General features: G+C 40.9%; 1 long non-coding RNA gene and 1 other non-coding gene across 4 annotated transcripts in view; one reads left to right on the forward strand and one right to left on the reverse strand.

The window, feature by feature from the left end:
- Positions 1-16,575, forward strand: part of LOC127491309 (uncharacterized) — a 188,665-nt gene that overhangs the window by 105,645 nt on the left and 66,445 nt on the right. The window lies entirely within an intron of this gene.
- LOC127491413 (U6 spliceosomal RNA) lies at positions 6,883-6,989 on the reverse strand. Its single transcript, XR_007920074.2, has one exon. It is a non-coding gene; the product is annotated as a U6 spliceosomal RNA (small nuclear RNA).

A 16,575-nucleotide genomic window follows, 5' to 3' on the forward strand; every position in this document is an offset into this window, starting at 1 on the left:
GCCCTGGCTGTTGTAGCCATTTTGGAATAACCAGTAGATGGAAGATTTTTTTTCTCTCTCTCTGTAATTCTGCCTTTCAAATAAATCCATAAATCTTAAAAAATATTGTTTAAAGAAGAAATGTTATCTGCAACAGATGTACGGAGTATTATACACCATCATGCATTTCCAAGCAATGGTGGAAGAAACAGAGCTACACAAATTAGCAGCACTTTGGAAAAGTCATTCTTTTCATCCTGACATTCCACACATGCACCTGAAGGAGGGTCCTGTAACTCAGATTTAACCATGTCATTCTCTGGCTTAATGATTTCTCATTCCCTACAAGCTGATATTCAAAGTATTAGATGTAACAAAAGAGTTGAGCTAAAACCTTTAGAGATTAAACACTGAAAATATTATGGCATGGACTTCATGTGTAATAAAAGAAGTAAACAATATTAATATGAAAAAGTCATGATTTTTCCCATGCTGACTACTTGTAGATTTTTTTGTGTTTTATATCAGATTTTCTTTTCTGTCCCCTCTCCTGAGTACCAGAGCATTTACTAAGTTGCTCTATAGATTGTTTCTCACTCCTCTGTTTTGCAAACTCTAATGTACATATTAGTCACATGAGGATCAGGTTAAACTACAGATTCTGATTCAGGAAGTCTAGTACGGAGCCTGGGAATTTTTTATTCCTAACATTTCTGGGGTGGCACTGAGGCAACTGTGGCAACAAGAAATAGACATTTGATTTTTCCAGCTTTCCCATTATCCTTTCCTAACTCATTATCGTGTTGATCTTAGACACATGAAACCTTTTCATAAACTTTGCTCCGAGAGTTTCCTCTTCTGGTACCACTTCCACTTTTGACTATCAAACTGCTCTTTTACTACAAGGTAAAATCTAAATGTTTCCTGTAAACACTTTTTCATTTCCTTTGCAGCTACAGTGGCTCCCTGTCTTTGTTCCTCTTTGTCACTCTATTTTTCTTGACCATATTAGGCTTGTGGGACAGAAAAATCAGGAATGGGAACTCATGACAGCTGTACTACAGGACTAAAAGGCTATAATGTGGGTGGGAATTTGATAGTTCTTGCAAACCAATATCTTGAAATGAGGGAGAGCAATTTTATCTCACTACAGAGTTCTCAGATATTGATAGGTATTCAAAAATGGAAAGATATCCTGGCCAGGAGTAGTGATAAGTGCTCTATCTCTGCAGGTGTTCAAGTGGACTCTGGTTAACTGTTTATTGGGGGCATCTCCAAAGTGAGGTGGGGTACCAATATGGTTCTTGGGTATGGCACTGGGATGCATAATTTCACCCAGCAGGTGCCCCTGAAATGTCAATTTTATTTCCCAGGCTTCGGGGAGAAGGTGAAGGGGGTCATGAAAGCAAACTGGTAAACACTTTGAAAAGAATATTTACAAAAAATGTATCTATTTGAGAGGCAGAGAGAGATACAGAGATAGAGACAGAAATAGAATAGAGTTAGACAGATAGAGCTCCTGTCTTCTGGTTCACTCCCCAAATACCTGTAATGGCTAGGGCTAGGCAGAACTGAAGTTTGCAGTCAGGAACTCAATCAAGGTCTTCCATGTTGGTGGCAGGAACACAATTACTTGAGCCACTGCTGCTGTCACCTAGGGTCTGCATTAACAGGAAACTGGATACCAGAGCCAGAGCTGGGTATCAAACCCAGGTACTCTGATAGGGGATATAAGCGTCTTAACCAGTTTCTTACTTCCTGGGCCAAATGCCAGCCGCTGAAACACTTTTAGAATATAAAAGCAAGTAGATTTATTATGAAACAAAATATACAATTTGAAAAACATTTGAAGATGGAAGAGGAACTTTGATCAAATTTCAAATTTGGAGTAGTCTTATCAGATACATATGCCCTACATGGCTTAGATAATCACTTTCTTCTGCAAAACTGTAAGGGATGCTTTAGTAAAAACAATTAGGAAGAAATGGGATTAATTGGATCAATGGTTTTCAAATCTGACTAATGATAAGGAAGTCTTTACAATTCTAAGTCCTAGAGATTCTTAATCATTACAGGAGACAATACAGGAATCTGTATTCCATAAAACATCTCAGCTGGGTTTGGTGATTCACTAAACATGGACAATAAATGAGATCATTCATTTATTTTTCAATACCAGCTGCAGCAACACATAATCCCACTTTCAAGTGGCTTAAGACACAAAAGGTTTATTTCTTACTCTCAATCTGGTATGATTTAGTAGGGTCTGGAGAAAGGGAATGACAACTCTATGTAGTCAGGGACTCAAGGTGTCGCTAATAGTTCCGGGGGATCCCTAAACTTCTACAGAATCCTATGCATCTGGTTAAGGAATCAGAAAAGAGAGTGTAAGGTCACATGGAAAATTTTAGAAGTTCGATGTTGGAGCTGGCCCACAACAGCTTGTGAAAGCCCACTGCTAGATTTTTAGGAATTTGGTGATTTGGTGTTAAAATATGATCATTATGAAAACATAAATTATTTGAACTTATCATTAAATAAATCACATTAAAAACAAAACAAATCACTCCTTAATTATTATACTGTATTTTACTACTCTATATGATCTTGAGTTATTTACATCTATTATATCTGTGTGGTAGAAAAATCACTTAATACATCTCTCTGAACTCCAGCCAAGAACACTGTGATGAATTATATAGGATTATATGTATATGTATCTTTGAGTATGTTATATGTATATACATCTGGACTATATGTATCTATATAGTCAGTTGTGAAAATTCATAAAATTCCTTGTAAAACAAGAATCAGGGGTATCCTTTAAAGAAAGGCCCAAAGTAATGCCATGTTATAATATATGAATATTATATTTCTATTTTGCATTACATTACCAATCTAAAATTCTCACTTTCCTCAAGACCTTCAGTTTTCTATTAACCTTACATTTGTGAATCAGGGTATAGTATGTCAATGAGAACACCTGCCTCAGAGAATAAACACATTTAAATATCAACCTTTCACTCTGATTGGTTTTGGAAAGTTCTACTGATTAGGCATAAATATTTTAAATTATAATTTCTAAAAAAGAAATAAAAATGTTATTTAATGAATTTTAAAACAACTCATTTATCAAAATGGTGGAAACTACCATACTGCAGTAACACATATGATCAAATGAATTGGGTCTTAGGTATGTAATGACATTTAAATGTTTTAATAAGGACTGGGGGTATTTATGTTACATTAATAATTTCCATTTTATATTTATATTTGAAGCCTTTGGATTATAAATTACAGTTTGGTTAATACTAAAATGGAATTATACCTTTAGGAGTCTCCTTCTTTTTGAGGTTCCTGCAGAGGAAGTGAAGGCAATGATTAATATGAAATGGAAACAAAGTATCACTGCATTGTTAGTTAGACCAGGGTTCAGTACTCAGATCAGCATATAGGGAAAGCAATTTTGAAGCTTAAGGGTTAAATAAGAGATCACCAATCCCTGAGCTCTAAATCTGGACCTTAGAATCTTGTTAGCTTATGGATTGTTCCAACATAATAAAATTATGAGAACAAAATGATGAGGGATCCCTGAGATGACAGCTTCTTAGTCAACTGAGTGACCCAGTCACATTGAGATGGGAAATGAAATACAGGAGTGGTCCATGAGTATATGAGTTACTATTTAATGGAGCAGTTACCCTGCTCATTAACTAACATAGACTAACTGGTGTCCTACACATTGACAAAATCTTTTAAACTTCTTGTGAAGGAACTGAGAGAGAGTTGAGGGTATTTTGCTCAATCTCCAAACCATTGCTTCATAAACAGCTTTTTAACACAATAGCTAAAAATGTGGGGCAAATGGGATATTTTCACCATGGTGTATTGATTAATACTATAGAACTGTTTTTTTAATAGAAAACTTTTATTTAATCAAAATAAATTTCAAAAGTACAACTTTTGGATTGTAACGGTTCTTCTCCCCAAACACACCCTTCCACCTCCAAATTGTCCCACCTCCTACTCCCTCTCCCATCTCATTCTTCAAGATCCATTTTTAATTATCTTTATATACAGAAGATCAAGTCTATACTAAGTAAAGATTTCTCCAGTTTGCACCCACACAAACACACAAAGTATAAAGTACTGTTTGAAGATTGGTTTTACCGTTAATTCCCATAGTACAACACATCAAGGACAGAGGTCCTACATGGGTAGTAAGTGCACAATGACTCCTGTTGTTGATTTAACAATTGACACTCTTATTTATGACATTAGTGCTCACCTGAGGCTCTTGTCATGAGCTCCCAGGGCTCATCTGGGATCAGACTACTGTGATCTGATGATTTTCTCAGGCTTTCTGGCTCCTTCCTAATTTTCTCTCACATAGACATTTCCCCTAATAACCTCCTTGAATGTCTACTCCTGGGTTAACACACCCAGTTTAAACGATAATTTTTGTGTAGAGTATCTTGAACCTGAGAGTTTAAAAAGGACTTGCAAAAAAGTGATCTTAATAATTTTATTTAAAAATGCATAATTTATGATGCCCTTAAGAAAGACTAATGAAAAATATCTAAATTTCCTCATGGTTTTGCCTTATTATTTAGTATAATTTTCCAAATTAAGGAAGTTATTTCACCCTAAATCTTTTAAGTTTAATGAGCTGCCTTCAAGGACTGTTCAGTTTAAGCTTTATTGATTGAAAGAACATTTTCTCAGAGGCCAACTTTTAAAGAAATCATTGATTTGGAGTAAACTGAAGAACGGAATTTTCCATAGCTTACTTATCATTGAATCACATACCTAAATCTTTACCAAGAAGGATCCGTCTATCCACTGACAAATCAATCCCTATATATCTATCCATCCATCTATCATCTGTGTAATCTATCACTCATTTATTATTTTACAGTTGGTACAGTTAGGCAATTAAGATAATCAGTTGATTATTTTAATTTGGGAGATTCAAGACTGAGTTGCCAGAAAAAAACTTAACTTATTTTAAGTAGGAAGCCCTGGGATGTGAAAGTGGGTGTTGCCGCAATAAAACACTTTCCACACAGAGTTGGTTAAAGTAGAATGAGTGGCTGGCGCTGCAGCTCACTAGGCTAATCCTCTGACTTTCAGCGCCGGCACACCGGGTTCTAGTCCTGGTCGGGGCGCCGGATTCTGTCCTGGTTGCCCCTCTTCCAGGCCAGCTCTCTGCTGTGGCCCCGGAGTGCAGTGGAGGTTGGCCCAGGAGCTTGGGCCCTGCACCCCATGGGAGACCAGGAGAAGCACCTGGCTCCTGGCTTCGGATCAGCGCGGTGCGCTGGCCGCAGCGCGCCAGCCACGGCGGCCATTGGAGGGTGAACCAACGGCAAAAGGAAGACCTTTCTCTCTGTCTCTCTCTCTCCCCCTGTCCACTCTGCCTGTAAAGAAAAAAAAAAAGTAGAATGAGTGCTTGCTAGGGGTGTCCTTCTCTCAGGTAGTCTCCATAGACATGCTTGCCCAAGTTCCAATGAAGTCTGAAAATAACATAGCTCTGTTGTTAATTCCTGGTTTCTGTTGGAGTCTTAGCAATACTGTCCTGTTTATATTAAATAAAGGGCCAATCAATTTCTGGTAATATCTCGTTGCTAGGAAATTTGTCAGGGGAATAATTATTAGTTATATAGTTACACTTGTATTTTTGTTCAGGTTGGTATATTTATAGTGGCTAAATAAAATTAATGCATGTGTTTCTTAAAGAAGATATATCTCAATAAATAATATGTTTTGATGATAATGGTTTGCATAATATGTAAAGAGTTCATATGTCACATCAGTATACACTGTACATATCAATTCTAATTGTAGCTCTGACAGGAAGATGGAATTATCTCTATTTTACAAATGAAGTAACTGAAAATAAAAGAGATTGAGTCAAAAAGATCCTGTGGTTAACAGAGAATATAAATTGGGAAGGTGGCTCATCAATATGTATCAGTTCTCTGTTTTTTAAAAGATTTATTTATTTATTTGAAAGGCAGAGTTACAGAGATGGGGGGAGAAAGAGAAAAAGAAAGAGCGAGAGCAAGCGAGCGAGCGAGAAAGAGAGAGAGAGGAAACAGAAATATGCAGAATCTGTAAAGAACTCAAGAAACTCTGCAACAACAAAACAAACAATGAGGACAGGAGCCAATTCCAGCTAACTTGTGAGAAAAATGGTAACTTGTTAGTAGGATATTGGTTAGCCCTGTACCTCAGTGAGACTCACAATAGAAAGGTTTCCTTCAAAATCTGAAAGGATTTCAGTTCTCAGATTATGAAATACTTATGGTGGTGATAACATGTCAGGGTATCATAGACAGAAGTATATTTAATGTACAACCTTACTTTTCCTTAATTTTTTTAACTCCAAAATGTATGTTTGTCAATTTGAAAGTGGAAAGTCACATACTTTCCTTTTTTATTTTAGGAGAAACAATGTTAAGGTACCCCTTGTCAAGTGTCTGTGAATACTTACAATTTGCAAGATCTAACTTTACCTTTGTGGTGACTACAAAGAAATAAACTATACCTTCCCTAAGCTTCCTTCAGGCTTCCCTGCAGGAATACTTCCCTGCAGGAATACTGTTCTTGGACAATCTAAGTTGTAATAGTGGTGGGAATAGGTCTTTAGCAGCTATAAAGTTGTGGCAATCAGTCATGCATTAGATTAGTTAGGTGGTTAAATAAGGAGACGGGGTTAAACTATTACATCTCAGATTATAAGAAGGCCACGTGACTGAAAACCATTAAAATCAATACTCCGTATTTAAAGACAAATTATAGAGATTTAGAGTGTCTATTCATTCAAGGATGAATAGATTTGTATTGTAAGCAATTCCTAGGGTGTCAGGACAATTCTACAATGGTTTATTCTTTTTTTTTTTTTTAAATATGGAACACTTCACGAATTCGCGTGTCATCCTTGCACAGGGGCCATGCTAACCTTCTCTGTATCGTTCCAATTTTAGTATAGGTACTGCCGAAGTGAGCACGGTTTACTCTTTTAAAAAAACAAAATCTTCCTTTATTCATAATAGATTTCATTATTTAAGTTTACTGCTATAAATTTCAGTTATAAAATATCAATTCTCTAATGAATTAATAGCCAGTTGGTAAATCATAACATAATGAGGATTTAAGATATATAAACTGTATAATTTCTTAAATCACAGTGAAATGAAATAAGTAATACACATGGTCCGCATCATTTTGATTAAGTTTGCAATTCTACTTCCTTATTTTCATTTTCATTTTAAAAAAATTTTTATTTATATAAGGTGAACACATTTCATGACTTTATATATACAGATTTAGGGGCATAGTGATGCTTCCTACTCTACCCTTCCTGTTGTTCACTCCCACCCTCCTTCCTCCTTCCTTTCTTATTTTTTTTTAATTGCTTCTGGGGTATTTTTCAAGAAATATTTGCTTATGCCAATGTCTTGCAGAATTTCCCCATAGTATTTTGATTGTATCAGGTGATAGATTTAGATCCTTGATCCATTTAGAGTTGATTTTTATATATGTTGTAAGATAGGGATCTTGCTTCATACTTCTGCACATGGAGATCAAATTTTTTATTTATTTATTTTTTGTTTTTTTAGTTTTTTACATTTTTTTTTGGACAGGCAGAGTGGACAGTGAGAGAGAGAGAGAGAGAGAGAAAGGTCTTCCTTTTGCCGTTGGTTCACCCTCCAATGGCCACCGTGGCTGGCGCGCTGCGGCCAGCGCACCGCGCTGATCCGAAGCCAGGAGCCAGGTGCTTTTCCTGGTCTCCCATGGGGTGCAGGGCCCAAGGACTTGGGCCATCCTCCACTGCACTCCCTGGCCACAGCAGAGAGCTGGCCTGGAAGAGGGGCAACCAGGACAGAATCTGGCGCCCCGACTGGGACTAGAACCCGGTGTGCTGGTGCCGCAAGGTGCAGGATTAGCCTATTGAGCCACGGCGCCAGCGAGATCAAATTTTCCTAATACCATTTATTGAAGATCCTGTCTTTTCTCCAGGGATTGATTTTAGCTTGGCTGTCAATGATTAGTTAGTTGTAGATACATTAATTGGTTTCTGGGGTTTCTGTTCTGTTCCCATTGGTCTACATGTTTATTTGTGTGCCAGTACTAGGCTGTTTTAATTATAATTGCCCTGTAGTATGTCTTGAAATCTGGTATTATGATGACTCCAACTTTGTTTTTGCTTCTTAAAATTGTTGCAGCTATTTGGAGTTTCTTGTGTATCCATATGAATTTTAGCATTATTTTTTCTAGATCTGAGAAGAATGTCCTTGGTATTCTGATTGGGATCACATTGAATCTGTTAATTACTTTAGGTAGTATGGCCATTTTGATGATATTAATTCTTAACAACCACAAACATGAAAGATTCTTCCATTTTTTGTGTCTTATTTCTTTTTTAATGTTTTGTGATTTTCATTGTAGGGATCTTTTACCTCCTTGGTTAAATTTTTTTTGTAGCTATTATGAATGGTACTGGTCTTACAAATTCTTTCTCAGCCATGGCATTGTCTGTGTATACAAAGGCTATTGATTTTTGTGTGTTGATTTTATATCCTACAACTTTATCAAACTCTCTTAGAAGTTCCAACAGTCTCTTAGTGAAGTCTTTTGGTTTTCCTATATATAGGATCATGTCATCTGCAAGCAGGGATAATTTGACTTCCTTCTTTCTAATTTGTATCCCTTTGATTCTTTTTCTTGCCTAATGGCTCTGGCTAAAACTTCCAGAACTATATTGAATACTAACAGTGAGAGTGGACATCTTTGCGTGATTCTGGACCTTAGTGGAAATGCTTCCAACTTTTCCCCATTCAGTAAGATGCTAGCTGTGGGTTTGTCATATATTACCTTGATTGTGTCAAGGAATGTTCCTTCTATACCCAATTTGCTTCAGGTTTTTATCATGAAAGGATGTTGTATTTTATCAAATGCTTTCTATGCATCTATTGAAATAATCATATGATTTTTGTTCTTCAGTTTGTTAATGTGATGTATCACATTTATTGTTTTGCATATGTTGAACCAACTGCGTACCAGGGATAAATCCATTTGCTTGGGGTGACTGATCTTTCTGATTTGTTATTTGAATCAATTAGCTAGTAGTTTGTTGAGGATTTTTGCATCTTTGTTCATCAGGGTTATTGGTCTATACTGCTCTTTCTTTGTTGTATCTTTTTCTGGTATAGGAAATAAGGTGATGCTGGCCTCATAGAAGGAATTTGGAAGGATTCTCTCCCTTGCAATTGTTTTGAATAGCTTGAGAAGTATCGGAAGCAGTTCTTCTTTAAAAGTCTTGTACAATTCAGCAGTGAAGCCTTCTGGTCCTATGCTTTTCTTTGTTGGGAGGGTATTTTTTTGAAAGTTTTTTTAAATTTTTTTATTTTTTTTTTATTTTTTGACAGGCAGAGTGGACAGTGAGAGAGAGAGATGGAGAGAAAGGTCTTCCTTTGCCGTTGGTTCACCCTCCAATGGCCACCGCGGCCGGCGCGCTGAGGCCGGCGCACCGCGCTGATCCGATGGCAGGAGCCAGGTGCTTCTCCTGGTCTCCCATGGGGTGCAGGGCCCAAGGACTTGGGCCATCCTCCACTTGCACTCCCTGGCCACAGCAGAGAGCTGGCCTGGAAGAGGGGCAACCGGGACAGAATCTGGCGCCCCGACCGGGACTAGAACCTGGTGTGCCGGCGCCGCAAGGCGGAGGATTAGCCTAGTGAGTCGCGGTGCCGGCCAAAAGTTTTTTTTTTTTTTTAAATAAGTATAAACTTCATAGGGACAGCTTTTTGGAATACAGTAGTTCTTCTCCCCATACCCGCCCTCCTACCTCCAAATTGTCCCACCTCCTACTCCCTCTTCCATCTCATTCTTCAGGATTCATTTTTAATTATCTTTATATACAGAAGATCAAGTCTATACTAAGTAAAGATTTCTACAGTTTGCACCCACACAGACACACAAAGTATAAAATGCTGTTTGAAGATTGGTTTTACCGTTAATTCTCATAGTACAACTCATTAAGGACAGAGGTCCTACATGGGTAGTAAGTGCACAATGACTCCTGTTGTTGATTTAACAATTGACACTCTTATTTATGATGTTAGTGCTCACCTGAGGCTCTTGTCATGAGCTTCCAAGGCTATGGAAGCTTTTTGAGTCCACAAACTTTGACATTATCTAGACAGGGCCATAATCATAGTGGAACTTCTCTTCTCCCTTCAGAGAGGGAGAGTCTTTATTACTGATTCAATATCCATCTTTGTTATTGGTCTATTTAGGTATTCTATGGCTTCATAACTAAGTTTTGGTAGACTGCATGTGTCTAGAAATCTATCCTTTTCTTTTAGATTTTCCAATTTGTTGGCATATAGCTGTCGCTCCCCCTCTTCGTGGAGGAACGACACAGGACCCTGCGCTGTTCTCTCGTCTGCTCGGCCCTCCCCGGGTTTGCTGCTGGTTCTTCCCGGGTTGGCTACTATCCCTTCCACCTCCGTGGAAGGGCAGTTCCCCCTGGCCGCTTTCCCCACTTCCGCAGGGGAGCGGCACACCGCCGGCCGGCTCTTCTCGGGGGCTGCACAGGTGTTCCTTCAGCTAGATGTTCCCCTTAGACGTTACTGGTGCATGCCGTCTCTCTCCTCCTTTATAGTCCTCCTCCGCCAATCCCAACTCGGCTGCCCACACGCCGAGTACGCTGCTCTCCAATCAGGAGCAAGTCCTACAGTTTATTGGTTGAACTGGAGGCAGCTGTGCAGAAGCTGTTTACTTCTCTCCCAGCGCCATATTGTGGGAGAGCAGATGCATAGAATAAGTCTTAATTCCAGTAACTCAGTCCAGTCTGAGCTGCTCCCCACAGATCCCCCTTTCTTTTTATTTTTGGCGTTGATACGTGCCTGTCTTCGGTGTCCCGCGGCACACACTCTGCTCTACTTGCTAGAGTTGCCACAGGTTCTTACAAGTCCTATCAATCAGGCAAACCGAATCCGGGTCCTCTCTTCGCCATGTTGTGAGGAGGTTTTTAGGTGCTGATGCATGCCTGTGTTCGGTGACCTGCGGCTCACACTCTGGTCGAGCCGCCTGCTGGCGCTTACCGCCTTAATCAGGCAGACCGAATCCAAGCCTCCTAATTGTTGTATTGTGGGGAGGCCTTACTGATGTTAATTCGTGCCTGTCTTCGGTGACCTGCGGCGCATAAGCTGCTAGCTGCCGCAGGTGCTCATCGCCTCACTTAATCAGGCAGACCGAATCCAAGCTTTCTCATTGCCATGTTGAGGGGAGGCCTTTCTATTTCTCTATTTCTCTATCTCTGGGCATTCCTATTTCTCCCATTTTACTTCTATCTTCCAGCATTCCTATTTCTCTCATTTTACTTATAAACTTCTGTTTCTCTTATCCCCGCGGCTTCCCGGCTGCGCCCGCCCCGAGGCTGCTTCTCGGCAGCTTTCCGGCTCTGAGCCGCTTCAGCCCGCGCCTCTCTCATCTGCGCGGCTCGGCTATGTGCGCACACTCCGCGGTCTCCGCGCTAGCCCCGCGTTCCCTATGTACTTGAGCCCCGCACGCTCTGTCTGCGCGCGGCAGCCTCCGCGAGTCACACAGCGTAGCTTACGTGTCCGCCACTAGCATTCAATCTAAGTTCCCCGGGCTAGCCTGGCGAATTCAACCCAGCATACGTCTCCGCCCCACGGTTTGGCTTCCCGTCCTTTGCTCCCCGGGCTAATCAGACGGATCCCAACCAGGCTTACGTTTCCGCTTCTGGTTTCAACTTTTCGCCCCCCATTCCCGGGCTAACTTGAGAATCCCAAAGTGGCTTTCGTTTCCGCCTCGGCCTGCCCCCCGCGGCTTCAATTTCCCTAACATTTTTCTCTACCCGGTATGTTTCCCCAAGCTTTCCTCCAACAATACTCCTCCCTCATTTCTCCCGGCCTCTCCCCACAGTCCGCATCCGAGTCTGTTTGTTCTAGCTTTCACTTTCGCTTTCGACCTTAGAGATTTCGCCCAGCTTCCCCCCGTAGTCCGTATCCGAGTCTATGCCTAGGCTTTCAATAGCTTCTTCCGGCACCTTTTTCGTCCGGCTTTTCCCTAGGCTATTTGCTAGTCTCTCTCTCCGGTATTTTCCACTCTTCCCTCCTAGGTTTCCTAACCGTCGTCCTAGGTTTCCTATCCGAGTCACGGCACCATTATGTCGCTCCCCCTTTTCGTGGAGGAACGACACAGGACCCTGCGCTGTTCTCTCATCTGCTCGGCCCTCCCCGGGTTTGCTGCTGGTTCTTCCCGGGTTGGCTACTATCCCTTCCACCTCCGTGGAAGGGCAGTTCCCCCTGGCCGCTTTCCCCACTTCCGCAGGGGAGCGGCACACCGCCGGCCGGCTCTTCTCGGGGGCTGCACAGGTGTTCCTTCAGCTAGATGTTCCCCTTAGACGTTACTGGTGCATGCCGTCTCTCTCCTCCTTTATAGTCCTCCTCCGCCAATCCCAACTCGGCTGCCCACACGCCGAGTACGCTGCTCTCCAATCAGGAGCAAGTCCTACAGTTTATTGGTTGAACTGGAGGCAGCTGTGCGGAAGCTGTTTACTTCTCTCCCAGCGCCATATTGTGGGAGAGCAGATGCATAGAATAAGTCTTAATTCCAGTAACTCAGTCCAGTCCGAGCTGCTCCCCACAATAGCTATAATAATTCCTGATGATTCTTTTTATTTCTCTACTCCTCCTAATTTTGGGTTTGGTTTGTTGTTTTTTTTTAGGCCCTTGAGATGCATTGTTAGATCATTTTTTAATGCCTTTCCAATTTCTAAATGTAGGCAATAATTGATATAAATTTCCATTTTAACACTGCTTTTGCTGTATCTCATTTATTTTGATGTTTTGTTGACATCTTCATTCATTTTCAGGAATTTTTTAATTTCCCTTTAGATTTCTTCTATGACCCACTATGCATTCAGTAGCATCTTGTTCAGTCTCCATGTGTCTGAATAGTTTCTTAAGTTGTTAATTTCCAGCTTCATTCCACTGTAATCAGAAAAGAGACATGGTATGATTTCTTTCTTTTCTTTTTTTTTTAAAGATTTATTTATTTGGAAGTCAGAGTTACACAGAGAGAGAAGGAGAGGCAGAGAGAGAGAGAGAGAGAGAGAGAGGAGACAGAGAGAGGTGTCAGGTGTCTGCTGGTTCACTACCTAATTGGCTGCAACAGCCGGAGTTGCGCTGATCTGAAGCCAGGAGCCAGGAGTTCTTCCAGGTCTTCCACGTGGCTACAGGGGACCAAGGACTTGGGCCATCTTCTTCTTTCCCAGGCCATAGAAGAGAGCTGGATTGGAAGAGGAGCAGCTGGGAATCTAACTGGCGCCCATATGGGATGCCAGCACTGCAGGTGGTGGCTTTTTTTTTTTTGACAGGCAGAGTTAGAGAGTGAGAGAGAGAGACAGAAAGAAAGGTCTTCCTTCCGTTGGTTCAATCCCCAAATGTCACCCCCCAAAATGGCCACTATGGCTGGAGCTACGCTGATCTGAAGCCAGGAGCCAGGTGCTTCCTCCTGGTTTCCCACGCGATTGCAGGGCCAAAGCACTTGGGCCATCCTCCACTGCACTCCCGAGCCACAGCAGAGAGGTGGACTGGAAGAGGAGCAACCGGGACAGAATCCGGCACCCGACCCGGGACTAGAACCCAGGGTGCTGGTGCCGCAGGTGGAGGATTATCTTAGTGAGCCGTGGTGCCGGCCGGTGGTGCCTTTAACCACATAGCCGGCCCCAATGATTTCAATTTTTTTGAGTTTTCTGAGACTATCTTTATGGCCTATCATATGGTCTACCCCAGAGAAAGTTTCATGCACTGATGGAAAAAATGTGCATTCTGCATCTGTGAGATGAAATGTTCAGTAGATAACAATTAGATCCATTCAGTCCATAGTATAGATTAGCTCTGTTTTTGTTGTTGTTGATTTTTGTCTAGTTGATTTGTCCATTGATGCAAGTGGGGAGTTGAAATCTTCCACTCCCCACTATTATTATATTGAAGTCTATGTCTCCCTTTATACCCATTAACATTGCTTTTAACTAGCCAGGCACCCAGGAATTGGGTGCATATACAGTTGCTCTAGTCACATCTTCCTGTTGAACTGATCCCTTAATCACTGCATAATGCCCTTCTTCATCTCTTTTAACAGTTTTTGTACTATTCTATATAGTCTGATATCAGGATGACTCCTCCTGCTCTTTTTTGTTTTCCATTAGCATGAAATATTTTTTTCCCATCCTTTCACTTTTAGTCTGTGTGTACCTTTCTTGGTGAGGTGTGTTTCTTGTAGTCAGCAAATACATGGAGCTTATTTTTAATCCATTCAGACTGTTGGTATGTTTTAATTGGAGAATTTAGGACATTTACATTAAAGGTTATTATTGTGGCTGGCGCTGCAGCTCAATAGGCTAATCCTCTGCCTTCGGCGCCAGCACCCCAGGTTCTAGTCCCCGTCGGGGTGCCAGATTCTGTCCCAGTTGCTCCTCTTCCAGTCCAGCTCTCTGCTGTGGCCCGGGAAGGCAGTGGAGGATGGCCCAAGTGCTTGGGCCCTGCACCTGCATGGGAGACTAGGAGAAGCACCTGGCTCCTGGCTTTGGATCAGCGCAGTGCGCCAGCCACAGTGTGCTGGCCACATCAACCCTTGGGAGGTGAACCAATGGAAAAAGGAAGACCTTTCTCTCTGTCTCTCTCTCTCACTGTTCACTCTGCCTGTCAAAAAAAAAAAAGGTTATTATTGATAAGTAACAACTTGGTCCTGCAATTTTCCCATAAATACTCTTACTGTTTGCTTTGGGTTTCCTTTTATTTTTACTGGGAGAATTTCCATCCTCACATTCTTTCATAATATGACTATCTGTGTTTCTATATGTAGCACATCCTTAAGCATCTTTTGGTGGCAAATTATTTCATTTTCTGTTTTTTTTTATGGAAGGTCTTCATTTCCTCTTCATTAATGAATGTGAGCTTTGCATAGTACAGTATTCTAGGTTGACATTTTTTTTCTTTTCAGACTTGCATTATGTCCTTCCATTCTCTCCTAGCCTATAGTTTCTGATGAGAAATCAGCTGTCAGTCTAGTTGGAGATCCTTTGAAGGTAATCTGACGTTTCTCTCATGCATATTATAGAATCTTTATGTTTTACTGCTGAAAGCTTGACTACAATGTATTGTGGTAAAGATCTTTTCTGGTCATGTCTATTGGGAGTTCTATGTGCCTTGTATACTTGGACATTACTTTCTTCAAATTAGGGAAGTTTTCTGTTATTATTTATTTATTTTTTAAATTAAGATTTATTTTATTTATTTGAAAGACAGAGTGAGAGAGAGAGAGGTAGAGACTGAGAGAGAGGAAGAGAGGCCTTCCATCCACTGGTTCAATCCCCAAATGGCTGCTTTGGCAGGAGCTGAGCCAATTTGAAGCCAGGAGCCAGGAGCTTATTTTGGATCACCCATGTGGGTACTGGGGCCCAAGAATTTGGGCCATCATTTGCTGCTTTCCCAGGTGCATCAGCAGGGAGCTTGATCAGAAGTGGAGTACTCAGAACTTGAATAGGTGCCCATATGGGACACTGACACATAGGCCAGATCTTTAACCCATTGCACCACAGAGCCGGCCCCTCTGTTATTATTTCACTGAATAGCCCTTCTAATCCATTTTCTCTTTCCACATCTTCAGGAATTCCTAAGATCTGTATGTTGGGTCATTTGATAGTATCCTATAAATCTCTAACACTGTTTTTAAGTTTTCTAATTTCTTCTTCTTCTTCTTTTTTTGATCTGAAATGTTTCTAAAGATTTGTCTTCTAGCTCACATATTCTTTCCTCTCTGCCTCACCAAGTGAATTGTTAAGGCTCTCTACTGTATTTTATTTTTGGAATATTGAATTCTTCTTTTCTAATACTTTAGTTTGATTTATCTTCAGTATCTATTTCATGGGAATTTTTTTGGGGGGAAATTTTGAAAAAAATTTATTTATTGGGGTTGGCACTGTGGTGTAGTAGGCTAAGCCTCTGCCTGTGGCATAAGCATCCCATATGGGTGCTGGTTGGAGTCCTGGCTTCTGATCCAGCTCCCTGCTGATGGCCTGGGAAAGCAGAAGATGGACTAGGTGCTGGTCCCTGCACCCAAGTGGGAGACCCAGAAGAAGCTCTTGGTTCCTGACTTCAGATTGGCTCAGCTCTGGCTATTGCATCCATTTGGGGAGTGAACCAGCATATGGAAGACCTTTCTTTTTACCTCTTAAATAAATAAATCTTAAAAAATGGTCATCAAAAAAGGAGGTACTTTTTTCTGAAGGAGGTACTTTTCTCTTCAAAGAAGGAGGTACTTTTTCTCTACTTTGCTATGGCCTTGTATAAATACTGACAGAGTTTGTTGATTCAAAAGGCTTCCATATCTTAGGCAGCTCATGTCAAGAGCCTCGGGTGATCACTGACATCATACATGAGTGTTAATCGTTAAGTTAAGAGTAAGAATCACTGTGCACTAACTTCCCAGGCAGGACTTCTATCCTCAAAGAGTTGTATTATAATTATGTCTAAGTGCTCACAAAAGATGTATCATTCTTGG

The sequence above is a fragment of the Oryctolagus cuniculus genome, chromosome 18 (assembly GCF_964237555.1).
Source record: "Oryctolagus cuniculus chromosome 18, mOryCun1.1, whole genome shotgun sequence".
Lineage (NCBI taxonomy): Eukaryota > Metazoa > Chordata > Mammalia > Lagomorpha > Leporidae > Oryctolagus > Oryctolagus cuniculus.